Here is a 20,018-nt window from a genome sequence, read left to right on the forward strand (position 1 = left end):
AATGTTATGGATGGACTCAGAGAAAACTTGGTGGACAGGTTGGGTATGAGACAGGAACGAATTAATTTGATTTTGGTGAAAATCCGGATCCGGATCCGGATCCGAGAGTTTTTTTGAAAAGTGATTCTTCACCGTTGAGAGATAAGGCCAAAAACGATAGATAGCACCATATCTCAAAAATGTTGTGCACGGATTATGACAAAACTTGGTGGATGAGTTGGGTAGGTGACAAGAACAAGCCAATTAGATTTTGGTCCAGGTCCGGGTGAAGATCCGGCCTATCAGTGGGATACACAACGTAAACTGTTCAACCTGGTGGAGGGATGCACTCCACCGCATGCCGTTCTACTTTGCATTGCAATTGATGTCAAGTTTGGTCGTCCGATTGATGTCATTGCATTTTGTTTTGTCCAGAAATGCCTTCAAAAGGGAAATTAGTAGATTTACTCATGTACACAATAAAGGAAGACAGAAGTATACCTCTGTATCGCCACTCATGGCAAAGAATAAAAAGTCTGACATTTTTCTCTTACTAGCTCATAATGTTTCACTGCACAAGTTTGTGGCAGATCATCCAAAAAATTCACAGACTGCTCTAATTGGACGGATTGTTATTCTTAGGTTGAATTATGGGAATCAAGACACCTGTGTGAAAGTTAAATACTGGCGGGGCATTATACCTCCCAAAAAATACAACATTACTTGTGACACTCGCTCGGGGGAAAAAAAACCTGTGACCTTCAAAAAGCATCAAATTGCGCCTAAACATTTCCGCCCGACGATGAAACCATGCGCTTTAATTACATGTGCTGCCAGAAAGACAGGAGCAAAATTAATCTCATTAAATACACCCGCATGGTGCAGTGGCACAAAGAAAGTGTTCCAAATTATTTGTCAGAGTAAAAATATATGGAGCGGTGGGCATTTGTATAAGGGCAGAGACATCATGTAAAAATGTTAAAAAAGAAACAAAAACTGCTTCTGGAGAAAATATAAATTACTTTTTGCTGTGATGTGGACAAACATTTTTTGGTCAGTACACTGAACATTTTGAATTGTAAAATTGCCCACAGAGCTATCTGAGGAATATACTCAGGTGACTGAACATATGACCAAGACCGAGGAGGTTGAAGATACTGAACATTTAAACAAGACCAACGAGGTGATTGATATTGTGGAGAGGTGGATCTTGCCCCACCATAATCTATGAAGTGATGAACTCTGCTATGAGGATATGAGACGAATTATTAATGGAGGAATTTGAACGTATGTCTTCAATAACCGTTCAGATCTTCCTCTAGCCCTTCTCTTCCATGTATAAGGGGTGAGGTCCAACATATCAACCGTGGTCTACCTCTTTTCTTCCGACCTTGCTCCCTCAACCTATCTGCTTTCTTTGGTCAAGCCGGCTGAAGTGAGCTGGACACTTTGTGCGGATGGGGAAGAGAGAATGGCAATCTCCCCAACATACTTACTTTTGCACACTAATCTCTTCACCAAGTTCATCCATCCTCCATCTATCCACCCTCTTCACTCCCACAATCCTCCTTACCCAGTTGTTCTCGCAGACATGCAACCTCTGTTGTTGGCTATCTGTCAGTGCTACGTGGCATCTCCAGACTGTAAAAGTAGGCCAGCATTACACAAGACACCAGAACCTCCCCTTTTGATTTCCTTGATATTTTTACCAAGGCCACCGAAGGTGGGCAGAGGTTATGTTTTCACCCCTGTCTGTTTGTTTATTTGTCTGTCTGTCTGTGAACAGGATATCACAAAAAGTTGTGGATGGATTGAGACTAAATTTGGTGACATGCTCTCTCACCACTGCCTTACAGTCCTTGATCCACCACAAATGTTGCTTCCTCACAACCAACAAATTCAACTCCGTTTTATGCTGCCCACTCTTGTAAGTAATTTTGTTAGTCTCACTTCTGAAAGAACGAACAAGCTATGGCCATCCCATTCCTTGCCACCAGCTCCACAAGCTCCTGGCCCTCTCTATTCCTCGTTCCTCAAACAAATTTCCCAACACATTCCTCTTCACCCGGTACTCCTGCTCCCATGTGCGCATTGAAGTCCCCTACAATGCACGCCATCACTTCCAGTTCGACCATTCCCATCATCCTCTCCAGTGCATCCCTGAACTGCTTTTTTTGCCTTAGTCCTTCGCATTTGTGGCACATATATTGACACACACACACCATTTGCCTCTGTACTACCAACCATGCTTTGACTATCCATCTCTCATTTTTGCACTCTGACCACCTCCTTGCTGATCTCATCTAATACTATTATTCCCACACCATTGCTCTTTCCACCCCCTCCCAGATGCAACAGCTTGTGCCATCTTTCCAATCTCATCACCCTATCCCCTTTCCATCTGGTCTCTTGCACTTATAACCACCGTCTCTGCATTATCTCCCCACCCCACATTATCAACTCCTCTCCCCTACATTGATCCCACATTCAAACTACTTAACCAGACCTCACTTCTGAACCACTGCCCACCTGACAGAGCAAGTACCATCGTGATCAGTTTGGGACTCTGGTCATCAATCAGTAGCACTGCTCAGGCTGACACTTACTACCCCAGGGTGCTGTCACCATTTTGTGTGCATGCCAGTTTGGGACATTCTGGTCATCAGTCAGGAGCTTTTCCCAGGCTGACTTGCTGGACCAACTACCCGAAGGTAGCTGTCACTCACCATCCTGTGTGTGTGCCCATGAATATAAGCAATATTAAGCAATCGTATAATTAAACAATAAAAGTTGTATCGAATCCAAAGATAAGACGAAAAAAAAATACAAGTCGACATTTCATTCACCAATTGTGAATTTTTTGCCATCAAGTTTTGCCAATGTCTAATTACAGAAAAAGTAAACAATTAAGCAATAAAATGGCTGTTCAGCAGATTACTGTATACCAAATATGTGATGTATTGCTATGTTGCGTCTGCACATGCGTGGACAGGCCTGGTGTGTGATGGTCGGATTAAAAGTTTGTTGGACAATGGTGGTGTTCTGGGAACCCGTGTTTCTCTTTGCCTCCTGACACGCATTTGGGTTCTGGGAGAAATGAACATCTGGTGACGAGGATAAACTATTTTGCCTTGGAGACTGCCTTATTCTCTCTTCCTGAAGTCATGGCCACATTTGGGACGATTGGAGAGTTTAAAGCCAAAGAGGAAGAGTGGTCGCTGTATGTGGAGCATATGCAGCACTCTTTCACAGCTAACGACATTACGAGTGTGGAGAAACAATGGTCCATAATTCTGAGTGTTTGCGGTGCGCCGACATACAATCTCATGTCAAGTTTGTTCGCACTGAGGAAACTGGGAGACATCCCGTTTTCAGAGCTGGTTAAAGTCGTTGAGCAACATCAGAATCTGAGGCCGTCGGTGATTATGCAGCGCTACAAGCTGACCATCCGCAGTCAAGAAGGGGGTGAGTCCATTTCGGATTATGTAGCAACCTTATGTAAATTGGCTGAACGGTGTGAATATGGAGGTAATCTCTAAGAAATGCTATGGGATCGGTTAGTCTGTGGAGTAACGAACGATCGCATCCAACGCAGATTGCTGACGGAAACAACGTTGGATTTCGACAAGGCCCTGAATATGGCTTCGTCAATGGAATTGGCGGAAAAGAACGCATTGGATCTCCGTGAACATACCGGAGGAGTGCGGGATCAGGGAGCAGTAAACAAGATGACGAGCTTGAGTAGTCGCCAGACCCCCCACACTTTATCTTTTGAAGAGGGGTCCGCAGTAAAATGTGATCACTGTGGACGGACGGCTCATAATCAAACTAGTGAGTGTTCAGCTAGAAATGTGGACTGCTATATATTTGTGGCAAAAAGGGTCACTTTGCAAGAGTCTGTTGTTCGAAACCCAAAACCCAAAGCATTCCTCGGAGCAAGAAGAGCTCTCCACAAGGAACGAACAAAAGGTCCCAATGCAAGACATATCAGTTAGAGGAGGAAAATGAAGAGGACACGTGCAGTCTTTTTCATAAATCGAGCAACCAAGAAAAATACAAACAGCTGGTTGTGAGGTTGGAGGTACAAGGCAGAGAAGTACAGATGCAAATAGACACGGTGTCTTCAGTATCACTGATTAGTAAGGCTATGTTCCAGGAGAAATGGAGGGTAGACAACTCAAACAGACCCACAATCTGCCCCAGTCTGACCATAATACGCACATATACTGGTGAACCTGTGGATATTGTGGGAGAATGCAAAGTCGCTGTAAGGTATGGCACACAGAAGGCAGGGTTGACCTTGATGGTGGTGGGAGGTTCAGGGCCCAATCTGCTGGGACGGGATTGGCTCCGAGCAATCCGGTTGCATTGGCAGGTGAACAACCTCAATACCAGTGATGAATTGAGGAATCTCCTTAAGGACTATGGAGATCTTTTCACATTGGAGCTGGGAAAACTGAAAGGAATGGAGGTTGAACTAGATATTGACCCAAATGCAATTCCTAAGTTTGTGAAAGCCCACCCGGTACCATTTTCACTGAGAGGAAAGGTCGATCAGGAGTTGGATCGGTTGCTCAAGGCTGAGATCATAGAACCTGTACAATTTTCTCGTTGGACAGCTCCGATCGTCCCGGTTAAGAAAAGAGATGGCTCGATTTGGATATGCGGAGACTACAAAGTTACAGTCAATCTGGTAGAATGCTCAGACAATTACCCCATTCCACGCATTGATGAGTTGTTCACCAAACTTTCTGGGGGGGAACTCTTCACAAAGCTAGACTTGAGTCACGCCTCCCAGCAGTTGGTTTTCTCGAAAACTTCACATGAATTTGTCACAATAAACACACATCGGGGATTGTTCACATACACACGCTTACCATTTGGCGTGTCAACGGCGGTGTCAATGGAAAATTTCCTGGTGGGAATTCCAGGAGTCGTGGTCCACCTTGATTTGTTAGTAACAGGAAATTTTGTTAGTGACCATCTTTGCAACCTTAAGAGTGTCTTGAAGAAGTTTCAAGATGCGGGATTGCGATTATGATATAAATGCGTTTTTTCTCACTGCTGAAGTCACATACCTCGGCCACAAATTAACCGTGAACGGGATACAGCCGACAGATGAGAAGGTCAGGGCGATCACCGAGGCACCTGTACCAAAGAATGTAAAAGAACTGAAGTCCTTCTTAGGGCAACTGAACTACAATGGAAAGTTTTTGCCGGATTTAGCATCTGCACTTGAGCCTCGACATCGCCTACCACAGAAGGAGGTGCGGTGGCAATGGAAGAAAGATCAACAAGAAGCATTCCAAAAAGCAAAGAGCTTGGTGAAATCCACACATGTCCTGACTCATTACGATGATCACAAGAAACTCGTGGTGTCATGTGACGCCAGTCCATATCAGTGGTGTAGTCTACGTGATACGCAGGTATACGCCGTATACCCACTAAGAAAGCTCCAGTATTTCCGTATAACCACTTAAAACTGTGCAAGGATACGTAACGATATAGTTTTGTGACAGAACTTTCAGTTCATTGATTTTGTTCCCACATAACCGGGTAGAGTATAACTGCAATAAAATAAGCCTTGCAGGGGAAGCCATCTACTTCATTCATCTCCATTCATAAAATTCACCCCCACTCCAGTGCGGTGCTGTTACAAAGCGTGAAACGCGGTGGCTCACTGGCTGTGACACGTGACCTAGACCTGACCTCACGCTCACGCACCTACCAACGATGAACACTTGTTTGACAGTTGCTAGCGTTGCAAGTTTTTAATGAGCTAACATTATGAAAAGAAAGCAAACTACACTCTTTGAGTGTTTTCATAAGCCTGGCCCTAAAGTTACTGCCACTTTGGATGACACTACAGAAACTACAGAAAAGGAGCAGCCTGATGCTAACGCTACACCTGGTAAGTGAAAGTCACATACAAATGAGTTAATCTCTATAATTCCAGCAATCTCTGTGGGTGTGTGGGGGGGATTTACATTTCATGTAAATAGAGGGGGGGGGTGTGGGGGATTGGCCAATTAATTATTGGTCTATCCTAAAGCGAGCTCATGGAGGATGGAAAACTACCTGAATATTTTGAGGTACGTTTGGACGTTTTCGGAATGTATATCGTCATTTTATGAGTGTTTAAAGAAATCGCGGCTTCGCGGCCCAGTGTCACGCCTCGGATAGTTGTAGGCCGCAATGGTTTGGGGCCCCTTTAGCAACCAAAATGGCTTCTTTCACCTTTATAACTGATATCGCCAGATGCCTGACGTTATTACCTGCACGATGATGTGTGTGTTGAATTTGTGTGACTTTGTGTTGTCGAGTTATGAGCGAATAAAGGACTTCGCGCCGCTGGCCTATTCGATTAACGTTAGGCCTTATGGCTGTGATGCAGTTTCACTCTACCGGCTCTCACGAACGAACGGAAAGATATTTTGGAATTCCGTTTTCAGACTTCGCAGTCGATAGCCATCGGTTAAATTCCAACGTAGAAAACCAGGAGAAAATCGGAGGACTTTTGGTATTTTGGCGACTAAAGCAGCTTTGGGTACTTTGAGAACAGGAAATAAAATGAGCTGATTAATTCCCTTTAGCGGCGGTTAATGTAAATAATTTTTTTCATCGGTACTTGGAGGTAGGTGAGGTATAGACCTACGAAACGAGGGGTATCATTCGGTTGTCGGACTTATGATGATTAAATTACAGAAAAAAACGATTGTTATGTTGGCGGGCCGCGTTGATTGATCTGAAGAGAAAATATTGATCTGAAGAGAAAAATCCGCCACAAGAAAACGTGTGTGCGTGTTTGTGTGTGGGTCCAGTAATCAACAGAATACAATGCTGTAATCACACTGTATCTCCTTGTTCCTTTCTAGAAGAGAACTCCTGGCCAGCCTTGTGGACTGAGAGTCAGGCTATGGAATTTAAAAAACTGGCATCCTTGGTTAGAATGGAGGGACAGAAAATTACGTAAATATCAGCCAACATGCAAATCTGCGGTATAAACAATTGGAATTCATAAAGTTGATTTCTACGTGCAAATGGAAGGATAGTTAATTCATGGTCATCTTAAAGGTGCAGTAATTTCAGACTTTTTACACCATTAAATTACTAAATGGTATGTTGAATATCAATAGTTGTCAGATAATTAGACCTATTGAAAGAGTGGAACATTTGTCTCCTTTCCTCTCCTTGTCATGAATTGGTTAGCCATGGTGTGAAGATTGTAAACTGTTCATTAAATACTTTTGAGTAGATGTTGGCCTTGTTCAGCACTAGGTGCTATTGCTAATATAGATACAAAAAGGACAACTTGTATGATGATGTTAATTAGCCATGTTTTGATTTACTTCCAGGTTGTGCTATTTGTAGCACTACAAAATCAACTAGCGTCTACACAGAAAAAAAGAGTGTCCATATCTGAGGAGTGGGTTTCCTTTAAGATCCAGTCCTCAGGCTCAAACGGAAACAGACAAACAGCCCTGGCCTCCTTGAGGAACAAGATTCAACGACATCAGATGTCCAGGGCACACAAAATAGCTCAGAGGCTCACTGAAAAGGGAGGACAGGATTTACTTGGAAATGTTGTGAGAGCTGTGTCAGAGACTGTGTTAGCTGAGACAGATGCTGTATTCAGGACAGCATACTACCTTGCTAAGATGCTAACTGACCATGACAATCTCATTGAGCTTCAGGGAAGAAATGGTGTCAGCATGGGCACTAGTCTGCACTCAAGGTACAGTTCCACAAAAATCGTAGAACACATTGCAAAAGAGATGCAGAAGAAAATTGTTAACAGCATTGTGTCTTCTTCAAGCAAGTTGTCTGTTCTCATTGACGAGGCTGCATCTCTCAGGCACAAATCTGCCATGATTGTCAATGTGAAAGCCTCTATAGATGGAGCTACTCCGGAATTTGTGTTTCTGGAGCTGGTTGAGCTAGAAAGCCAAAATGCAGAGGGTATAGAGGAAGCCCTATTGAGCTGTGTGGATGCTGCAGGCTTCAGTGAAGAGTGGCTTCAAAAGAACTTGATCTCATTTGTTCCTGATGGAGCCAGTGTCATGTTAGGCAAGAATTCTGGTGTGGCAAACAGATTGACTGCAAGAACCCTAACCTCTTCACATGGCACTGCATGAACCACCATTTGGAACTGGCTGTATCTGATGCTGTGGATGAGGTTCAGTCAATCAACCACTTCAAAGCATTCATGGAGAAGATCCACAATTTCTACAGTCAGTCCAATAAAAATTCACGGGAACTTCTGGAAGCAGCACTAGAAGTGGGCTCACGAGTCAAGAAAATTGGCAGAGTTTTAAATACGCGATGGGTGGCCAGCAGCTTCCGTGCTGTAAAGGCGGTGTGGAGATCATATGAAGCACTCAACAGACACTTTGAAAATGCTGCGGGAGACCAAACAAGAAACAGCAAAGAGAGGCAAACTTACAGAGGTCTGGCACATCGTATGCAAAGCAAGGAATTTCTGTGTGACCTTGGACTCATGTACGATGTACTGTCTGAACTTGCAAACCTGTCTCAGCAGCTCCAGGCCCATTCAATCACACTATTGAGAGCAGAACAGCTTCTGAAGCGCACCATCCGATTGCTGGCGTCATTCAAAGACTGTCCAGGAGAGATGTTTGAGGTGGCATTAAAAGCAAAGGCTTTGGGACATTTTGGATCGATTTCCCTGGAGTCAAATGGAAAACTCACATCAATCAATGCAAAGCAATTCCTACAAAGTCTGATCAACAATATGGAGAAGTGCCTTTCATTTGAAAGTGAAATGCTTCTTGATCTCAGCATTCTGGACACAAGCAACTGGCCATCAACACCTGGCATACGGTATGGTGAGTCACGAGTGAAACGACTGTACAGACGGTTCAATCTTTGTGAAGACCAAGCAGTTAATGGTATGAGAGATTTCCTTGAGCACCCACACAGTGAGCATGAAAGCCTAAAACCTCTCATACGATGCATGCAGACCATCCCTTGCAGCACGGCCGAGTGTGAAAGGGGTTTCAGTCTAATGAACAACGTATGCACGGACAAGAGATCTACATTGTTGTTGTCCCATGTAAGTAATTTGATGATGATCAGCATCAATGGGCCCCCTGTAAGTCTTTTTGAGCCAAGGAAGTACGTCACAACATGGTTGAGAAGCCATCGCTCTGCCACACAAGCAAGGAGGCAAAGCACACCTCAGATGCCTGAGTGCAAACATATTTGGAAAGTTTTGTAGACTACCAGGCTAGTTACCCCACCCACCCCCTTCTTACCTCCCCCCACCCCCACGAAGATTATGCGACTCGATTTAGCAATAGTCCCATGCTCTTCTTGATCCTTATTTTGAATATGAATAGACATTGATTTTCAAGATCACTGACTGGCAGTTTATCTTTGAACTCATCACAAATATAATGTTAATATTTTTGTAACCTTAATTTATATTACTTTCACAATCCATCCCTTCTTGGCTTCATAGATGTATGACTAGATACATTACACCTTACTAGAATTTTTAATATTGATATTTTGAAACTCTGCATGTTTGCATACAATTGATATTGTGCCCTTTTTATGGACTTTTTAATAGAAGATGATTTGAATATTTTTGTCATATAATGTCATATTTTTTTTCTTTGTAAAACTTGCTGCAATTCGGTCTTTAACTGCAATGGCAAGTGAATGAATAAATGAATGGTTTGGAAGACAAGTGAACATACTGTTTTAATTCGTATCCTCCAGCCATGCAAAATCACTAGGGATCACTAAACGGCAGAAAATCAGTCCAAAGCGTTTAAATCTTCCCAGCTGTAAATGTCATTAGCTGTTATAGTCTGTGTTACTATAATTTGTTGATAACACATACCCAATCTTGTAGAATGCTCTCAATTGTGTGTGGATGCATGTAGTGTATGTGTTTGTGCCGTGGTGCTTATGGGGTGTCACTCCGGCACAGATGTGGCGAAGGCGGGGAGGGATTCGGGGATCATCACAGTATACTCACTACACAAACCTAGACTACACCACTGGTCCATCTGGTGTCGGAGCAGTGCTGGCGCACATATTGCCAGATGGGACAGAGAGACTGATCAGGTATGCTTCACACACGTTGAATAATGCGGAGCGCAGATACTCGCAGGGCGATAAGGAAGGCCTCGCAGTAATTTTTGGAGTGAAGAAATTCCACATCTATCTGTATGGCCGTGACTTTCAAATAAATATAGACCACAAGCCCTTGCTAGGGTTATTTAATGAAAAGTGGGCTATTCCAAAAATGGCTACGCATCGAGTTCAGCGTTAGGCATTAACCCTTGTAGCCTACGATTATCAAATCGTATACAAATCTGGCATGGCCAATGCCAATGCCAATGTGCTGAGCCGTCTTCCACATGCACTGACTGGGCCGGATGCTCCAATTCCGGGAGAAGTGACTCTCTTGATGGACACACGATGGAGAGTTCACCGATCACCCCTACGCGTGTACGGCTAATGACAGGCAGGGACCCTGTGCTTTCATGCGTTTGTGAGTACATCATCGGGGGTTGGCCAGGCACATTGCCACAGGAAGAGTTCAAACCATTCACTAGTGGTAAGCAGGAACTGAGTGTTCATGTAGGTTGTGTGCTATGGGAAGCACGGGTGGTACTGCCACCCCAATGCCGATGTCAGATAGTTGACATATTACATGAGGGCCACCCAGGTATTGTAAGGATGAAGGCTTTGGCACGAAGCTATATGTGGTGGCCACAAATCGATATTGACTTGAGCAAAGAGTTAAAGGATGTCAAGAATGTCAGGCGCTCCAGAAACTTCCTTCCAAAGCACCACTGCATCCTTGGGAGTACCCTAGTCAACCATAGTCATGCATACATGTAAACTATGCGAGTCCAATCGAAGGGAAGATGCTATTCATTCTGGTCGATGCATACTCAAAGTGGATTGAAGTATATGTCACTTCGAAAATGACGAGTGAAGTCATGATTGACAAATTGCGAGAAGCGTTTGCTGCACACGGCATACCTCAAACTCTTGTGTCAGACAATGGGCCATGTTTCACGAGCGAAGAATTTGCAAAGTTTGTGAAAATGAACGGAGTTCGACACGTCAGGAGTGCTCCATACCATCCAGCGACAAACGGGTTAGTGGAACGTGTGGTGCAAACTGTGAAATCGGCACTGCGTAAAATGAGTGGCCCCTTGCACACTCGCGTGTCACAATTTCTTTTGAGTTATCGCACAACACCGCAGTCAACAACGAAACAAACACTGCCAGAGATGCTTATGAACAGGAAACTTTGTACACGTATAAACATGGTTGTACCCAACATCAACACCATGGTTGAGCACAATCAGCTGTCACAAAAATTCCTCATGATTCACAGACAATTCAGGAGTTTGAAATTGGACAATACATTTCAGTTCAAAATTACAGCTCGGACGACAAGTGGGTACCCGGTTACATTGCCAAGTGAGCGGGTCCTGTTTCATATAGTGTGGACCAGTCCAGTGTCAACTGGAAGCATGCAGCAGACATGGAAGCGACATGCCGACCAGATCAGACACCGAGCTTCGACGTTGTCATTGAAAGTCATCAGCGATGTTGATTTTTCAGCAGAAGTGTAGGAAGCTCCTGAACATCAGGGGAGTGACACTCAGGTACATGAGGAGAGCAACGTTGCAGTGGATGACATTGAGGGCCCCAAGGTCGACATTGTTCCAGAGCCCGTCAGGAGGCGTTACCCACAAAACGATCGAAAACCAAAACAACCAGATTGCTGTGGCTGTAAAAAATAATTAAATGCCAAGCATGCAATGTACAACGACGAAAGTATTCATTGCTCTCATTGATATATTGTGTGCTACATGAGTACGTAAGCCATGGGCCCTTTCTGGAGAATTTAGGATTACAATTGTTCTTGGGGGGGGGTTTAAAAGGGTGTTGATTGGCTGAGGATGAGGATGTGTGATTTATTGCTATGTTGCATCTGTGCATGCGTATACAGACATGGTGTGCGATGGTCGGATTAAAAGCTTGTTGGACAATGGCAGCGTTCTGGTAACCCGTGTTTCTCTTTGCCTCTTGACACGCGTTTCAGTTCTGGGAGAACTGAACAAAATATGGTTAACGTGCGCTGCTGTTTTTCTGGCCAGTAACTTTGTCACTACGATGGAGGTATGCTGTGTGATTAGAGAATGACAGCTTCTTGGCTTCTGCTCACAACAAGTGCTGCTATGCTGCTGTGCCGTCTGTCTGGCCTGGCGTCGTTCCCCAGCTCAACCCATCCCACCCACTACCCATTTCAAACTGCACACTGAGCATGCATGCACGTCAACAAATACTTCCTAACACAGCCATGCTGCCAAAAGAACCATCCACACCCTTCACAAGAGTATAATGCGAATAAAACCCACACACAAATGCTAAAACCAACTTCGTAACCAATGCGAAAAATGAATGGGTTGTAATGCAGACACACAAGAGGAACACAGAATGCTTTCAAAATCAGGCCTGAAATATGATTTCACTTCACTGAGCCATCTTTCAAAACCTCCTTCATGCTAATGCACTGTATTCAAAAGATTCACTCAGAGTTAAAATTGGATGCATATTTCATTCACTATCATAGCCAACAACAAAGAAAGAGATGAAGGTCAATTTGTAATGGATTATTAGAGTATAGTGGGACAATACAGAAAATTATCAGAGAGATAACCCCACCCAGGCACAACCACAAACGTATAACATTATCCTCAGTCCTTTTAAGTACACTGAACATTTTTCATTTGCAACTGCCTTGCTATACCATCAGTGAGAGAATGCTCTGGTGTAGATGTTCAGGATACCGACCATGTAACCATGACGACCGAGGAGGTGATATGGAGGAGCAGGTGGTGAGGTATCTTGCTCCGCCTTACTCGATGTTGGCTTACAGACATAGATGGTCCTTTTTAGCAATCCATTTGTACATGGAATGGAAAGACTATTATTCGTGAAGGCTAGCGTCATTTTGTATCAGCAGACAGATAGAACAATTATGAAGGGAATCAGCTGAATGTCGATCAAGTACTTGTTCGTAACTGCTTTGGGAAGCAAGGAGAAGCTGACATTTTAGGTATTAACCCTTCATCAGAGTAAAAGAGGACAATCGAAGGGTTACCGTACAAAATTTTTACTCAAAACGTCAGCTTCTTCTTGCTTCCCAATAAGGGCAAGCATACTTCGATCAACGTATTGTTGAATTGATCCAGTTCAGAACGTAACTTGATGCTGCAGACTCAGGATGCTGGATTAAAAACTGTGGTTATCTCCAAATCTCAGGAAGTAGAAACCCCTCCACAGCATTATGTACAACGGGGTGGGGGGGGGGGGAGGAGGGGAATGAAACACTTTCGTTTGATGTCAAATTTAATCCATGAGTACATGTTTGTTAAAAATATTATTAGTGGGGCAGATAACAGCAATTTTTGAGAGGAATCGTGCAAATGATGATACAAGCATCAAATTTGGCACATTTGTTCTCCAGGGGATTCTAATCAAATCTGCCTGATTGGCCATTTGAAAATCCAAATTTTGAAGAATTAAAAAAAAAAATAAAACCTTCAAAAAAGTCAAGATCACGAATCGATGTTGGATGCTGGCTGAGATTGGTGAATGTTTCAGAAACATCATCAAAGACGTTCCAAGTCTGCCATGCAGTTTTCTTCCCTTTACCGCGGAAGACAAACACGACGACACATCCAGTGAACGCATGGAAGTATGGGATCCCTTGAGCTTTCTCAGGCCCTATTGCAGAAACTACCTCATGGACTGGAATCCATCGCACCTTGGCTCCTTGGCCAAAGGCAATCCACATGTTCTCAAGACCTAGTTCCTGTAAGGATGGCAGTACAGATATTGCTATGACTAGTACGTCCGTGTAATTAGCCTTAATGATAATGGACTTGCTACCATCCGTCGTTGCATCCCTGGCGTGTACAAATATTCGAGTTTCAGCTTCTTCATGACAACATGGAGACAGCATCCAGTGACTTCCTTGTGTTGCTAATGGCATATTCTCCTTTTGTGACAATGACTGTGCTTGTCGTCTGTGCTTCACACATCTTTTCCGCAAGGAAGTGAAACAGCTCAGTATTGTTGCTGTCATCTCGAAGAAAGCTTCTCTAATTACTTGGGGTCTTACTGGTTCCTGTCACTCTTCTTCTGATTCCTTGCCCCTTTTCGACCATGCCTCGGACTTCAGACTTGACTTCTTGTACACATCAAACACTACGTCCACTCCCTCGTACCTGGCACCATAGGATTCCACCTTTGGGATGATGTCTTCTTTCGCATCGTCATCAAATATCTTTGAAGTGCGGGGAGGTAGGGCATTGATAAGTGCTGAGCCATCAATGATGACTGCATCTCCCCTTGGTTCTCTGTCTGGAATGTTCACTTGCGCTTCAAGAATTTCAGCCAGCTGTGACTTCAAATTTTTTTGAAGTTTTTTTTTCTTCAAAATTTGGATTTTCAAATGGCCAATTGGACAGATTTGATCAGAAAGCCCTGCAGAACAGAAATGCCAAATTTGATGCTTGTATCATAATTTGCACGATTTTTCAATCGACTACACTATATGCACTGCAGCACTTAAAACAAAGAAAACATCCTGATAAGGTATACCACAATGCAGCACAGCATTTGTACATTAGAAATTGTATATATATATATATATATATATATATATATATATATATATATATATATATATATATATATATATATATATATATATATATACATACATACACACACACACACACACACACACACACACGGCCAAAAGTACGTCCAACGTCTCATTCCAAAATCATGGGCATTAATGTGGATTTGGTCCCCCCCCTCCCCCCTTTGTGCTATAACAGCCTTCACTTTTCTGGGAAGGCTTTCCACACGATGTTGGAACATTGCTGCGGGGATTTGCTTCCATTCAGCCACAAGAGCATGAGTGAGGTCGGGCACTGATGGTGGGCAATTATGTCTGGCTCGCAGTCGGCGTTCCAATTCATCCCAAAGGTGTTTGATGGGGTTGAGGTCAAGGCTCTGTACAGGCCAGTCAAGTTCTTCCATACCGATCTCGACAAACCATTTCTGTATGGACCTCGCCTTGTGCATGGGAGAATTGTCACAATGAAACAGGAAAAGGCCTTACCCAAACTGTTGTCACAAAGTTGGAAGCACAGAATCGTCTAGAATGTCATTGTATGTTGTAGTATGAACATTTCCCTTCACTGGAACTAAGGGGCTGAGCTCGAACCATGAAAAACAGCCCCAAACCATTATTCCTCCTCCACCAAACTTTACAGTTGGCACTATGTATTCGGGCAGTCAGCGTTCTCTGGCATCCACCAAACCAAGATTTGTCCGTCGGACTGCCAGATCGTGAAGCATGATTCATCACTCCAGAGAAAACGTTTCCACTGCTCCAGAGTCCAATGGCAGTGAGATTTACATCACTCCAGCCGATGATTGGCATTGCGCATGGTAATCTTAGACTTGTGTGCGGCTGCTCAGCCATGGAAACCCATATCATGAAGCTCTTGACGAAGTGTTTGTGCTGACGTTGCTTCCAGAGTCCGTTTGGAACTCGGTAGTGAGTGTTGCAACCGATGACAGATGATTTTTCCGTGCTACATGCTTCAGCACTCGGTGGACCTATTTCTGTGAGCTTGTGTGGCCTACCACTTCGCGACTGAGCTGTTTTTGCTGCTAGACGTTTCCACTTCACAATAACAGCACTTACAGTTGACTAGGGCAACTCGAGGAGGGCAGAAATTTGATGAACTAACTTGTTGGAATGGTGGCATCCTATGACGGTGCCACGTTGAAAGTCACTGAGCTCTTCAGTACAGCCCATTCTACTGCCAATGTTTGTCTACGGAGATTGCATGGCTGTGTGCTTGATTTTATACACCTGCCAGCAATGGGTGTGGCTGAAATAGCCAAATCCACTAATTAGAAGGGGTGTCCACATACTTTTGGCCAAGTAGTGTGTGTGTGAATATATATATATATATATATATATATATATATATATATATATATATATATATATATATATATATATATATATATATGTTATTGTTGCGGATCGGAACGGAAGATGTTGTCCGGAATGTTTTCTCAAAGGCAGACCCGTGTGACACTCGCGACACTTTGTTACCATAGAGAGCCGGGCACGAATGGACACATCTTACTGTCTGTGCATGGGTTCGCCATAACATCGTACCTTCGGTCCTCACTGGTGGCCGCGGATGGCAAACGTCTCCTCGCCTCTACGGCCAGCGAAGCTGCGATCGGGCGGAGGCATGTTGTACAGCTCAAGCCACGTTGGCAATTTAGTGGTTTAGCAACGGGGCCCAGTTGTTTTGGCGTTATTGGTATTAAAACACAGACAGACTGGCCACCACCAGAACTGTTTTGTGTACCACAGACAGGTTAATGTGTGGCAGGCATTTCCTGTTGATCACCTACTTCCTGGTACCAGCTTCAGTGATGGGGTCTGACTATATTTATGTGTGTATGTGTATGTGTATGTGTATATATATATATGTATATATATATATATATATGTATATATATATATATATATATATATATATATATATATATATATATATATATATATATATATATATATATATATATATGGAACTGCTACACACGTATATCTTACACACATGGACATACGGATGAATACACAAGGCACAACACAGGACTGTTAGACGATTCAAACGCAGCCACTTGGGGGAAGTGCAATCACTCTTCAGGGCACTCTGGGTACCAGTGACACCACAACAATGGTGCCACCTTTCTCACCACAATCAGTGGGGCATTTCCTCAGGACAAATGTCCTCCTCGCCACAGATGCCAACCTATGGGGATCATCTGTGTTCTTATCCTTTTAAACGCTGAGCTTCAGGCAAGGAAGCAGCAAAATACCATTTTAAAAGTCTTTGGTATGACTTGGCTGAGGTTTGAACGACCAACCTCCCAGACTCAGAGAGGAAGTTCTAAACATCACACCACTGAGTCTGATCAGAGGCCGAGCGAACATCTCTTGAACATCATTGATCGTCACGTTTGAACCTTGCCAAGACGGCCATTGACTCTCGATGAGCTAGAATAGGAGCTTATTCAGGTGTGGAATGCCATTCTCCAGGCTCAGATTCAAGTCAATGTGACAACAGTGCAATGCAGTGATTACTACCGGAGGTGGACATACCCGGTATTGAGATATTTACTTCCACATTGCGTCCTTATGTGAAAACATTCTCCACAACATAAAATTACGTGATTACTTCACAATGAAATGGACATTTTTCAGCATTTACCTCTGTCAGAAGTTTGTACCTCATGTAAATAAATCACAACGCACGCACACGCACACACACACACACACACACACACACACACACACACACACACACACACACACACACACACACACACACACACACACACACACTCTCATCTGTGCTAATTGAAACAAGAAGGATCGACTGGAGCATTAGGATTATGCCAAGTTCAAAGGGTAATGCTTTGAATTAAAGCCTGTAATGCCTGCAATGTAATGTTAAGTGTAATGCCTGTAAACCAATTAAAGCCTGTAATGCTTTGGTTTGTGAAAAAAATTACATGCTGCATTATAAAAAAAGGTTCTGCATTATTGGGTAATGTTTTTCAGACATTGCCACCAACCACTGAATGTGTGCGACACGTGCATTAAGGAATTAGAACCCTTTCTGTGGTGAGTTTTTCAAGACAGTAAAAGTAACTGGAGTGTGTCGAATTATAGCACAGCTTAATAAGATCAGGGAATGGCTATTCCAAGAAATGTAATCTGTACAAGGATAAAACTGATAAGTAAAGCCCGTCATAACATAAAACTAAGAATATTTTCACCAAATTAGAGAGAATGAGAAAAACTTTTTTTTAATTGAAAAGAGAAAAACTCTTGAGAGCAGTGTCAGAGCAGCATTTGAAGCTTCAATCCTGGATAAGTATTTGTATGTTGAAAAACACCTCGATCGAAAAAGATTTTAAAAACTCCAAACATCTTCACAAATTTCAAAGTATTAACTTTCAAGAGGCCTTCACCTTGATTCTAAAGACAAAACGCACGATTACACAACAATACAGGTCACGCATTCATCCCAGTTCTAAAGCCACAAAGCATGGTCTGACAAGCTTATTTGCTGCTCCTCCATTACAAAATGCCTTTATACAGTATACAAAAAGGGTTGAAAAATCCAGACATTAAGGAAAAACTAAGTCCAAAGACCCTCGCCAAATTAATACAGATGCACCTTGGTCCTTGGTCCTATCGCCATACAATTAAACAGATGTATCCTGTTCCCAAGGGAAATATGTATTGTTTCTATCTTCAGGCCCCACAAGCAAGACAAAATAGGATTAAAATTTGAAGGCTCTTGGCTCAGCCTACACACTGAAGTTTGCACATTGCTTGAGATGCACTTTAAGTAAATGCTCGATTTGCACAACCCAACATCGATATCAGTGATGTCAGGTTCATTGACCAATCAGTAATATAATCTCAGCCTGCAGAGTGACCAATCAAAATATCGGAAACAAAAAAATATACAGACATTAATGCAGCCTCTCTAAGTCAAATCAACAGACTGTTCTTCCCCACTACCCCTTTCATCAAATTGTGAAGCCCTTCACAATTTGAAAGAACAATTAACGGCTGCACTATTCACACAACTTCGATTTTCAACAACAGCTGCATCTCCAAGCCAGAGCATATACTTTATCGAGTTGATATTCTCCTCACGTCCTCTCCTGATTCACAGCATGTGTGTATCCATGGTCACTCGCACCACATAATAACAGCTATTTTCTGCATGCTAGTTTACATTATCCGAGTTACCGTGTGAAGGTGTAATTAAAGTACTGCTCAACCAAATCACACCATTTCATGCACCTTAGTTTATGCTGAATATTGGTAATAAATTGAATGCGTTTAACATTCGGGTGAAACACACGATAGGCAGTGGATTGAACGGAGGAGCGTGAAGATGAAAGTGCACGTTAATGTGTGGTCATCATCATCATAATCATTATAATCAGTAACCCCAGGTGTACTCACTGGAAGCCCACAGCTCCGAGGAATATTTGCGGAGGGTGCAGGTGGGATGCTCTTTGATCGTCTCGGTATCGTTCTATTACTCTACATGCAAGCACAACTGGAGATACAAAATCTCCAAGCCACCGCTGACATATATATATATATATATATATATATATATATATATATATATATATATATATATATATATATATATATATATATATATATATATATATATATATATATATATATATATATATATATATTAACATCAGGTTGACCCAGCAATAGCATAATTCAAACACATTGATTCTAAATAAGGAAATGTAAAGCATGGACTTAAAAAATAGAGAAAAATTTTTTTAAAGAGAAAAATCAGTTGATATTTGTCTTCTTCTTCAATTTGCCAAATTATTCCCACCTCCTTGTGGGGTTGGCCAGGGGGAACAATTACAGCCCAAGTCTTCCTGAAACTGGCTAGCCAGACCTGATGTTGAACTAGAGATGCAGGAATTTGTAATTTATTCATGGTGCCGGTACCTACTCTTCAGTAAAGACACCACAGGATATTTAAGATCTCCCAACAACACCCAGTGCTGCAGACAGATCCTCCAGCTGATTATCCTTCTGATGGACAGCGCACACATTGATGCATTGCCAAGATGTGAAACAACAGTGAGAGTTTATTGCTGGACTAAGATTTGAACTAAAGCTAGACCACTCAATTACAAGTGTGCATACCTCTAAGCCAGTGGTTCTGAACCTTTTTATGTGCTCGTACCCCTTGAGCTTTCATAATATTTCCCCGTACCCCCTGTCTAAAATCACTTACGGAAATAAATGAAATTATAATAATTGATATGAAATACAATGTAATGAATATAATTCTTTATATAATGCGTTG

General features: G+C 42.7%; 1 protein-coding gene across 1 annotated transcript in view; it reads right to left on the reverse strand.

The window, feature by feature from the left end:
- Nucleotides 1-20,018, reverse strand: part of LOC147023596 (1-phosphatidylinositol 4,5-bisphosphate phosphodiesterase beta-1-like) — a 435,861-nt gene that overhangs the window by 132,727 nt on the left and 283,116 nt on the right. The gene's annotated exons all lie outside the window — the stretch shown is intronic.

The sequence above is a fragment of the Eptatretus burgeri genome, chromosome 7 (assembly GCF_056783735.1).
Source record: "Eptatretus burgeri isolate ZD-2024b chromosome 7, Ebu_testis_v1, whole genome shotgun sequence".
Taxonomy (NCBI): domain Eukaryota; kingdom Metazoa; phylum Chordata; class Myxini; order Myxiniformes; family Myxinidae; genus Eptatretus; species Eptatretus burgeri.